Source organism: Phyllostomus hastatus, unplaced genomic scaffold, assembly GCF_019186645.2.
Source record: "Phyllostomus hastatus isolate PE091 unplaced genomic scaffold, TTU_PhHast_1.1 phas_contig_86, whole genome shotgun sequence".
In the NCBI taxonomy this organism is placed as follows: Eukaryota; Metazoa; Chordata; class Mammalia; order Chiroptera; family Phyllostomidae; genus Phyllostomus; species Phyllostomus hastatus.
This window is the reverse complement of record NW_025333977.1, coordinates 23,229,197-23,240,602: the sequence shown is the minus strand read 5'-3', so window position 1 is coordinate 23,240,602 and position 11,406 is coordinate 23,229,197. Positions and strand designations below refer to the sequence as shown.

Genomic DNA, 11,406 nt, shown 5'->3' with positions numbered 1-11,406 from the left:
GGAAACATTTTGCCGATGTGGAAGAGGTGAAACAAAAAACAGCAGAAGCACTAAAAGGCATCAAAATCAATGAGTCCAAAAACAGTTATGAGCGGTGGAAAAGTCTCGATAGATGTATTCCATCAAATGGAGAGTACTTTGAAGGTGACTAAAGTTTAAACACGTAAGAATAAATACACAATTTTTATAAATAAATTTCTGTTTCGGGGGTCCCCTTCATAAGTAGAAAACAAGGCTCAAGTACTCCTGTTTTGAGAAAAATCAATGTACAAAACCCTCAAGTGTATGAAATGTAAATTTGAGAGATTGCACGAGTCTTTATTTTAAAAACAGATCCATCACGGACTACCTTAAAAGGTGAGTTTCCTTTCTGCCTTAAAAATTTGATTCAACTTATTAAATTTCATTTTCTCCTGACTGCTCTTCGAAGTGAGATGAAGGTGTCTTGGTATCTCTAGGATAAATTGTGATGGTGATTTGGTTTCTGCATCACTTGCTTCCCCTTTTTGTAGATTTCCGCTTCCCTCCAAGCTTTCTATGAGATTTACCTGCAGCCCACTTTTTTTTTTTTGTCACCCAGTCCCCCCAGGAGGGGTACAGACAATGGATGAGGATGACTAGGAAGTGAGGAGTGACCTGGATTTGGAGCTGTTTACACTTGGACGGCCTTCTGCTTGGGAACACTTCATTGTAGGGAGACAATAACAATGTGGAATAGGGAGGAGGAACCATCCATTCAGCACTTTCTCTATTCTGGATACTCTTCTTTGCACCTTCACTTAATCCCCACAAAAACTCTGTGAGTATGGACGGGGATAATTATCCATTTACATAGGAAGAAATCGAGGACACAGAGCTAACAAGTGAGAGCCAGGTCTTGACTTGAGGTTTATTTGATTCCACAGCTCAAGTGTTGAACCAATTCTAGGATGGAATATGTCAGAACAGAAGCAAGGCATTAGGTGAAAATGAACATTTCAGTGTAATTCTTGGAGGGGGTGTCTTATCATCATAAGCTCTACCAGCTCAGCTACAAATAGAACCTACTTCTGTGACACTTACCTTCCTAATCAAACACAAAGTACTTTAATATTATCTTTCATAAAATAGGCAGTTAGTGCAATGTACAAGCATATAACATCAGATAGACCTGTGTTAGAAATTTGTTCCACCATTTATAATCAGCGATTTGTGGAAAGCACTGCATCTCTGACTCTTAATTTCCTCACTTATAAAATGAGAGTGATAATTAACCACTTAGAATTTTAATAAGCATTAAATAAGTTAACACTGTTAACCAAATTTATATCAGGGGCCCTGTAACCCACTCTCAGCCACCATGCCATATTCAGGTGAACACGATCCAACATCTAAGAGTAAGCAAAAAGGATTCCAGTCTTTGTACTCATCTCCCACAGAATACTCCAAATCCACACAACCCCTCACAATCCTTTCCCTTTGCTGTTTTTCCCATCTCACGGCTCTCTCAAAGCATTGCTCCCACTTCCAAAACGTATTTTCCCTGGAAACTGGAGCTTGTTTTCTTCCTTATACTCTCCTTTCCTCCTATTTCTAGTCTTTCCTCTCTCGTAAGTAAAACAGCATTTTTACTACATACCCATTCCCAGTTCTACCTCTGTCTGCCCTTTGCTCTGATTCTGCACCACAAAAGCCAGAAAAGTGGTGGGGGAGCAGTGAGATTTAATGACCAACAACAGAATGTTCTTAAAAGTTATTACCATTGAAAAATAATTATCATGCCTAGGGCTGCTACTTGCACATCACCTGACACAAGGGCAAACATGCAAATGATTATGTTTTTCTTCCACTTTATGGTACTGATTGGTAAATTTTGAATACTCTTCTCTCAGCAACCTATACAAATGTTTGTTTCTCTCGAGATTCTATTAGTATAATTTATTTTCCGTAACATTATATTCCTTCATGACAAAGGTGATGCAATGAAAAAAAAAAAGAAGACTGGACTAGAAACCAAACAGAGGGACTCCCTGACAAGTCACTAGTTTGTCTTTGACCTACTGGCATATTGGGCAAGCAACTCTTGTATTGTGGTACTGCCAAACGTACTGCAAGTTGTGTAGCATCCTCAGCCCCCAGGCACTGGGTGCCTGCAGTAACTGCTTACTCCCACGAAGAGTACGCCTTTGTCCATCATAGTCCTCTTGCCTTAGTAATTCAAGGATTTTTCCTAAACAAAATCTGTTACTCTTGGGAATGTTTCTGATTTTAGAGAATGATTTTTTTTTCATGGTTTTTAAAGACAATTTAAAATATCTCGTAAGGGATTGCTATGACAAAACACCACAGAACAGGTAGTCATAAATAACAGAAATTTATACCTCACAGCTCTAGAAGTTGAAGATCCCGAGATCAAGGAGCCAACACGGACAGTTTCTTGTGAGGGCCCCCTTTCTGGTTCATCCGGTGCGTTCTTTTGTGTCTTCACGTGGTGGAAAGTGCAAGGAATCTCTTGGGGGCCTCTTTTGTAAGGCACTTAGCCCCTTATGAGGGCTCTGCCGTCATGACTTAAGCATGCCCCAAAGGCCCCACCTGCACAGGCCATCGTCTCTGAAGATTAGGATTTCCACGTAGGAATCGGAGGGGAACACAAGTATTCAGACCATAACAGTGAGATAGAAAGAGGCCCTAACATATGAAACTTGTTTTCCTCACAAAGCACATAACCATGCTATGAAGTCTTTAGACTTAACTTTTATCATTAACTTAACATTTGAAATTCAGAGAATTTTGTTTTGTTTATTTGCATTTTCTCTATTACATTTTGCTTTTCCTTTTTTTGACACAAATGACTAATCACTATTCATTAGTCATTTTTTTTTAAAAAACAAGATTTTGGTTCTATTAATTATTCCAGTTGTTTTTCTTTTAATTCTCTATTTCATTGTTTGTCCTCAACCTATATATTTTCTGTTTTTTGCTTTATTGTATGACTTTTTTATCTTCTTCAATTAAATAATTAACTCATTTGTTTCAGTATTATTTTTTTAGGGAAATGAAGTCAATTCTGTAATTTTCCTCTAAGTGTTATTTTAAATGTTTAGCATACATTTTGACATATAATAATTTTTATCAGTGAGTCCTAAATTTTATATGACCTGACATATGATTTACTCTTAAAATTATGGTTTACACCAGAGATTTTCTACTTATGAGAAATATGAAAATTTTAAGTGCTTCTTTTTCTATTGACTTGCAAATTGACTTCACTGAATGAAAAGACATATTCCCTGTGATTTTGATTTTTTCATATTAATTGATCCCTCTTTTTGGGATGGTATTGGATTACATTTTCTGAATGCTCAAAAACTTTTTAAGTATGTATATGAATTTCACCTCAATTTTTAGAAGGCATGTGCATTCATTATACTTTCTTGACCTCTTTTTCCTTTAACCAGAATATAACAACTCTGTCATTCTTTTTTGTTTGCCTACTTTGATGCCTCAGATCATTTTTGTTTCATATTTTCCTGTTACATTCTTTTACTTCCTTATTTTTAGCTTTTCTTTATATAATTATTTTTAGTATGTTTTTTGTAAATTGCATATTGCTGAAATTTGTTTTGCTATCAATCTGAGAATCTCTGCTTTTAATTAGTTGAACCCCTTTATATTTATTGTAACTACTGTAATATTGAGACTTATTTATGTATATTTAATTATTGATTTCTTTTTACCATACTTTGTTGTATTCCTTTTTTATTCTTCTAACTTTCATTGCATAGTTTAAATTTGTGTTAGAGCTTTAAATTCTCCCTCTATATTTTTTGGTTTGGTGGTTAGCTGTAACTTGTAAGACCAATAATTATGTTTATTTCTATTTCTCAATCTAAGTTTAAATGTTACTAATTTCTAAATTTTGCTGACCCATCCCCAATTAGTTAATAATTTTAGCAAAAGTGTCTTATTTTCCATGGCAACATCTCCATATTGATATTGATAGCATGTTGTTGTTGGGTCATTACTCGTTTAGATTTTACAATTTTTAATTGATTTTTTAAATTAGAGTTGACACAATATTATATTAGTTTTAAGTGTACAACACAGCAATGAGACATTTATATTAGACTTTAATAACTTTAATAAATTCTTTATTCTGGCCAGCCCGAGCAGTGGATTTCTCCTGCCCAAGTCCTGCCCTGCTCTTACACCTCTGCCTCTGGCTAGCACTGCTGGTTTCTTTCCCTGAAGTTGTCGGGGAAAGAAACGACCCCATGAGAAAGCTGTCTTCCAGTCTGTCCCTCTTCTGTGATCCCTGGCCCTCTCCTGCTTCACGTCCTATTCCCTGATGCTATTCCCCTGCCTGAGACCCAACACCCTTCTAGCACTGTAGGAGTTTTTCACATTCTGATGTTGACTCCGGAGCATGGCTGATGTCCATCAATCGGTCATCCCCACAAGGCCACCAGTGTTGGCGTAGTGACTGAGTCAGAAGGGCGGGGGGGGGGCGGGGACATCAAATGGCTAGTTGCCATCTTACCTAAAACTTAAGTTTTAAATCTGTTTTCTGTTCTTTACAGGGTTATCAGTAGAGGCAAAAAGAGATAATATTTATGAAAGTTCTTTAAAACTGTGTTATATTAATGTTTCCTATGCATTATTATGGGATATTTTTTCCTCTAGGGTTTTGAATGGACAAAGAACTTGGAAAAAAGAAGAAAGGTAACTAGCTCATAAATTTCCTCAAAATTAGGCAATTTTGCGCTATTTTCAGCTGGCAGACTTTGAGGTGAGTGGCATATTCATTACTGGAATATTAGAAAAAGCCTTTTTACTTCCTTCTTTTCTTCCCTGTATAAAATTCTGTTTTGACTTTTTTCAAACACAGTGGACTAAAGAATATGATGCTTGAAGGGATGGGGACAAGGTAAAGAATGAAAAGTCAATGTGAGTTCCTTTTTCTCTCCCATGTTGCATCAACAACAAACATCAAAGAAAAAATTAGCATAGATATTATTTGTCCTTAAAGGTGCATATTGATTTCATTAGGAAGATGATTGCTTAGTCTTCCCTCTCATTATTAGGCTGACCTTTCCTAAAAAAGGTTTTCCTTAAAACTAAAAGTATAGGGCAAGAGAGGTTGTACATTTATATGTTATTGGCAAAAATGAATTATTCTATTTAACTTAAAAATATATGGCTGTATTTGTTCCATTCTACAGAATGTCTCACTAAAGAAGAAAGACAAATAGCCCTGACAGACCAGTGTGGCTCAGTGGAGTGGGCGTCCTCCCACAAAGCGAAAGATCGCAGATTGATTCCGGGTCAGGGAGCATTCCTGGGCTGCAGGCCATGCCTCCATTTGGCATGCGAGAGGTAACTGATAGATGTTTCTCTTGCACATCAATGTTTATTTCCCTCACTCTCTCCCTTCCTTCCCCTCTTTTTAAAAATAAATAAAATCTTATTTTAAACAGGAACGTTCTGTTTTTTAAAAGAGTTTAGTCATTTATTTTTAGAGCGGGGAAGGGAGAAAGAGAGGGAGAGAAACATCAATGTGTAGTTGCCTCTCACGCGCCCCCTAGTGGGGACCTGGCCCACAATCCAGGCATGTGTCCTGACTGGAAATCAAACCAGAAACCTTTCATTTTGTGGGACCATGCCCAACCCAGTAAGTCACACCAGTCAGGGCATTGTCTAATATTTTTAAATATGTCTGCAGCAATACAGTATTTAGAGATTCCATAATAATATTTACCAATCTATAGTGTATGTGTATACATATGTGTGCATGCACATATATATACTATCTCTTGGATCAATGCAATAGAAACATCATGCTGTTTCTTCTTAACCTGCTTAGACAAGTGGAGGAACCCAGATCCAACCTGCCAAAGGCAACTTATTAGTGAACCTTCCAGTAGCTGTGGCTTCAGCTGCATTTAACAGAAGATAAATTCAGTCAGCACCAGTAACATAAAAAGCCTGAGGTGGGGCAATTCCAGACCCGGCTACTACGTGGCTTATTGCCATCACTTAAGACACAAGCTCTCTTCATTCTTCTGCTGTGTTTTGCTCAAAGCAAAGCCAAGGCTTTTGACCTCAGGCTTGCAGGATGGCTGCAGCAGCCTCAAGTACTTTGCAACACTAAAGAGTCCCTTATGTCCCTTTTTAAGACTGAGAAAAACACCACCCACACTCACTGTGCAGAGTTATAGATGGGCCCATTCCTAAATCATTTACTGGCAAGGAAAGTGGAATTTCCATGATTAGCTTCAATTAATCAAGATGATCCCCCCTAGGGCTGGGGATAATCTTTTCTAGAGTAGGCAGTCTCCAGATGGCTGAACAAAATCAAGGTTTTGATCACAGGAAGATGAATGGATGCAATAGCAGGCGCTCAGTGGTCAACAGTGTCTGCTCTGTTGTCAGAGGAAGAGCCTAAAATGAATCAGCTCTCAAAGCTGGGCTGATACTTTCAGGATATTTGGCTTGTGGTAGGAAAATAAATGTTAAAGAATAACTGGTCAATAGTATTCTTTCTTCTCTGATTTGGTATGGCAGCCTCGATCTTTTTTCAGGGAAAAGTAAAATACTGGGATTATGTCTCTTTAAAGAGGGAAGAAATTCCCTAGAGGGAGGAGCCATTGGTTCAGTATTACATTTGTAACTAACAGAAATTTTTGGGGGAAAAATAATTGAATCAATTAGGATACTTTCAACTCAACTTTAGACACCTTTTCTGTAACAGGCTTCCAGAAGAGGAAACTTATTCTTTCATCACAGGAAATCCAGAGGTAGGGCAGGCTCCAGGTTGGGTTGCATTGACTCTTTTCCATCTCTCCCCACTTTGCCTTCCTCACTGTTGGTGGCTGTAATGATTTGGGGTGTCACAGCTAGTCCAGACACGGTCCAGAAGGGTCAGAATAGCAGCTGCCCATTATGAATGGGAAGACTTTCCCCAGATGCCTCTCTGCATGTTTCCTCCTATTTCACTGATCAGAGTTCAGTCATCATCAATTCCTGAATCCATCAGTGCCTGGAGGATTGGCTTACTACACATCTAGGGTGTGAGATGAAAACAAACTGCAAGTTTGTTTTCACTGCGATGAGAATAATTACTGTCTCTTTATCTGTACACCTCTACTTAATCTGGATCAGAGGTCACCAACTAATCTGTCCCGCCATATGATTTTATAAATAAAGTTTTATTGAAACACAGCCCCTTCCATTTTTGTATGCATTGTTAATGGCTGCTTGCATATTACAATGACAGATGAGAGTTGTTATGACAGAGACTTTATAGTGTGCAAGGCCTAAAGTCTTCTCTATTTGATTCTTTATAGAAAAAGTTTGCCCACTCTGATCTACAGTACTTCCTTTTATTTGCTTTAAACTAACTCCTGCAAATGGCAACTTTTAATCTGATTAGTCTAGGAAAGAATGTGTGATGGTTAATTTATGTGTCAACCTGATTGGCCACAGAGTGCCCAGATCCAACATTGCGTCTGGGTGTGTCTGTGCGGTGTTTCCAGGTGAGATGGGCATTCGCATGGGTGGACTCAGTGGACTAGTTTGCCCTTCCTGGTGTGGGTGGGCATCTTTCAATCCACTGAGAGTCTAAACAGAAGAAAAGGCAAAGGAAAGAGGAATGTACCCCCTTTTTTCTTCTTTATTGTTGAATTAGAACATCTCATCTTATCTTCTCCTTCCCACAGATTGGGTTTATCATTGACTTCTCTGGTTCTCAAATATGTGTGTGTGTGTGTGTGTGTGTGTGTGTGTGTGTGTGTGTGTGTTCCTATTGGTTCTCTGGAGAACCCTGTCATATGTACATCTTATCCATAGTTGAATGATGACATGCATTTTACCTGTTTCCGTTGTGATTTTTCCAAATTGAAGAAACCTAATCTATGTAAGGTATCTATAGAAAGTCAAATCATTTAGTGCCTCAGCAGATTTGTACTGTTTATACAGTTTTCCTGTTACCGTCTGCTGCACCCTGTTTGTACTGACTTACAAGAGCTCATTGGTAGCATTGTTTTCAAAATCTGCCTTCGGTCACCTGATAGTGTGACATTGACCATGGTAGGAAGAGTTATAGTGCAGAAATTGGCAAACATTACAAATCAAGTTTGTTTGTTTGTTTCTGAAGATTTGGTTGTTAAACATTTACCAGCACATTGTGGCTCCAGCAATTATTAATAGATTTAACACACCTATCTCTGTCACATAACCACATAACAGAGAATGTCTGTGTGTGTTGAGGGCATTCCAAGAGATCCTGGAAAAACACGCTAGCTATTGTGGGCCTGAGAACAGTGGGAGACTATTTGAAGGGTTTGAAGCAGGGGAGTGTCAAGATTATATCTGCATTTTCCATAGATCACTGTAAAATGGGAAGAATCAACAGGAGACCAGTCCCTGGACTATTGTGGCAGTTCTGCTGGGGGATTACAGAAGGTTGGAGCAGGTCCTTAGCAGAGGGAATGGTAAGAAGTAGGTAGAACCACATCTGAACTGACTGGGTTTCCCGTGAAACACTTAAACTTCCTCCAAGGAGCTTATAATGTAATTGAAGAGGCAACTCACAGGCATAAAATCACAGAAAGAGTGTATAATTAGGGGGGAAACTGAAAAGTTCAAACTCTGAGGGACAGAACACTTGAGAGCAAGAAATGGGCCAGAGCTCTGATAATCAGGATTTAGAGAGGCCAGAGGCAGGAGGCAGCGAAGGCAGGGCAGTAAGGAGAGGGCCCTACAGAGCAGACATGTGGGAAGAATCAATCTTGTTGGATATGCAAGGAAAGGACAAATTATGAGAACTTAAGAAGAGACAGTCTGAAAGTCTTGATGTGAGATCAAAGAACGAGCCATTAAAAACGTTTTACAGCCCTGACGGGTGTGGCTCAGTTGGTTGAGCATCATCCCACAGAGCCAGGTGTGGCCGGTTTGGCTCCCCGTCAGGGTACAGGCCTGGGGTGTGGGTTCAGTCCCCCATCTGGGTGGGTACAAGAGGCAACCGATCCATGTTTTTCCCTGGCATATATGTTTCTCTTCCTCTCTTTCTCCTTCCCTTCCCTTCTTTCTAAAAATAAATAAAATCTTAAAAATGTTTTACATAGGAAGGATACAAGATGCAAGTATGACTGAAAGTTAAGTTTAGTTTTACCAAATTCTTGTGGTTAATTAGACTATGAAGAATGCACTGCCTGTGTGGTTGTTGAGAGGGGACAAGAGTAATGAAGATAAGGGATGGGTATTAGAAACATCCAACAGGGTGGAGAAAACGAATTTCCTTTAGAAATACAATGAGCTTGAAATGACGATGACTTTTCTGATAATAAATGGTCTACAGGCAATGTAGACTGGCGGGTTTTATTTGTATCTCTTTGCATTGTTTGCAATCCCATGTTGTCTTTCCTCATTAGTGTTCTCAAATGCTTTCTTTCTAAAGCACTTGGTGAGGCTACAGAATGCAGAGGCTACTTTGATGCATTATCTTAACTTCATGTTAAGTAATATTTTGACACAGAAAATTGAATTGCCCAAGCAGTCGTATTTGTTTGTCTTCCTTACCAGTCTTAATAAGTAATTACTGAGTTTTAGAAAATTTGAATTATAAGAATTTTATTTTAGTGAGCTTGGTGAGATAAAAATAACTTATAGTACTTAATTTCCATTTTAAATGAACATATATTGCATGCTACAGCAAAATAGCTTCAGGGTGTATCGTTCATGTTCATGGAGAAATTAATACACTCATATCTCATTTCTAAATCTTCTTTAGTTTATTAATGACCCACCCTCCATTGTGCCTTTTTGCTGGAGATAAAAGTATTTTATTCCTCCATTCTTTTACCCCTCAACTCTCATGAAATAAACTACCACCAAAAAAACCAGTATAATATTTCATAGAAAATCTAAAATTTCGATGATCCAAAACACTACAAGTGACAAATACCAAAAACCAAACCAAAACAAAAATGTTGCGCGTGGGTCACCGGCCAGCAGTGACCACGGAACGCTGTGGATGGCTCGACGATAAACACGCGAGAAAAAACACACATGCACAGAGACAGACTAGTTTCTGTGGGGAAGTAGGGACAAAATGGCCACCCCCCCTACTGGGGAGCGCGCTGATTTACCGTCCATACCTGCTTTTATTGAGCTCATTTTGCATAATAATTCAGATAAAGTACAGTACTCATTAGGGGGAAATAAGGAACTATAGAAAACAAAGAACTCTGCTGGTCTATTGAGTTGGGGGTCAAAGAGCTGTAAGACTGAGGAACAAACTAACTTCCTCCTAAGACCCTTCTCATTCAACTGAGAGCATTCTAAACAAAGAAGGTTTCACAGTAATTTACATGTTCTTTCTTAGGCCTGATCACCCCGGGGAATCCGCACTTCTCAGTACCGAGCTGTACCACCCTGTCATTGTTTTAGGCTTAGGTGGAGCAAGGGAACTAGGTAACCAAGAGATAAGGAGATTTTCTCCCAGACGCTGAGAACTCAGGCTATGTCAAAGCCGAGGAGCGAGGGTCCATCACCCCCTTTTGCTGCAGCCCCCCAAGTCCTTCTTTGGGGGCGCCTCCCAAAGTGATCGTGCCTGGCTTAGGTCCTTCCCCCCGTGGGGAATCTTACCCGTCTTTGGCTAACCGACCAAGCTTTTGGGGGTTCAGTTATGAATAAAGCAGCAGAAGCAGCATTCCTGCCAGGGAGATAAGCTTTTGTCTCCTTGCTGGCTTACAATTCCAAGGGCGTTCCCTTAGCCTTAGCTAGGCGGGGGTTTCAGCCTCTGATACCAGTCAGGGCGGTTCCCAACACAAAAATGTCTTTGCTACAGAGATTAGCTTCAGAGAAGACAACAAATGTTGAAAGGCATCTGCTAACTGAAATTTTTAATTTGATGGAATTTGTTGTAACTCTATCAGTAAAGTACAATTGCTGTACACCATCTGTTGAAGCTTTGAAATTTCCTTGCTTATGCAGAATCAGTGTAATGATCATATCTATTAAAATGGAATACTACTTTTTACTAACTTTATTTTTTTTTCCAGTTCTTTTCTAATGCTTCCAGAATCATTAAAAGATGAGTTAACAAGAAAAAACACAATCTCAAAAGTCAAAGGGATAACAACAACAACAACAAACCTGGGATTAAAAAATGGGAAAAGGACTTGAATAGGTATTTCTCCAAAGAAGGTATACGAATAGTCACAAAGCACATGAAAAGATGGCGAGTACGTTATTTTCTAGGGAAGTGCAAATCAAAACCGCAGTGATTTACCACGTCACACCCATTAGGATGACTGGTAGAACATAGAAAAGCAAACAGCCAGAAAAAGAGAGTAAGCATTGACAAAGATGTGGGGAAATTGGAAACCCTGAGCACTCTGGTGGGAAGATAAAACAGTGCCGCTC

At 39.0% G+C, this 11,406-nt stretch overlaps 1 long non-coding RNA gene across 1 annotated transcript; it reads left to right on the top strand.

Annotated features, from left to right (window-relative positions):
• Nucleotides 1-11,132, top strand: LOC123827235. The gene is made up of 3 exons (XR_006787200.1): nucleotides 1-163; nucleotides 4,663-4,768; nucleotides 11,043-11,132. It is a non-coding gene; the product is annotated as an uncharacterized LOC123827235 (long non-coding RNA).
• Nucleotides 11,133-11,406: the final 274 nt, after the last annotated feature.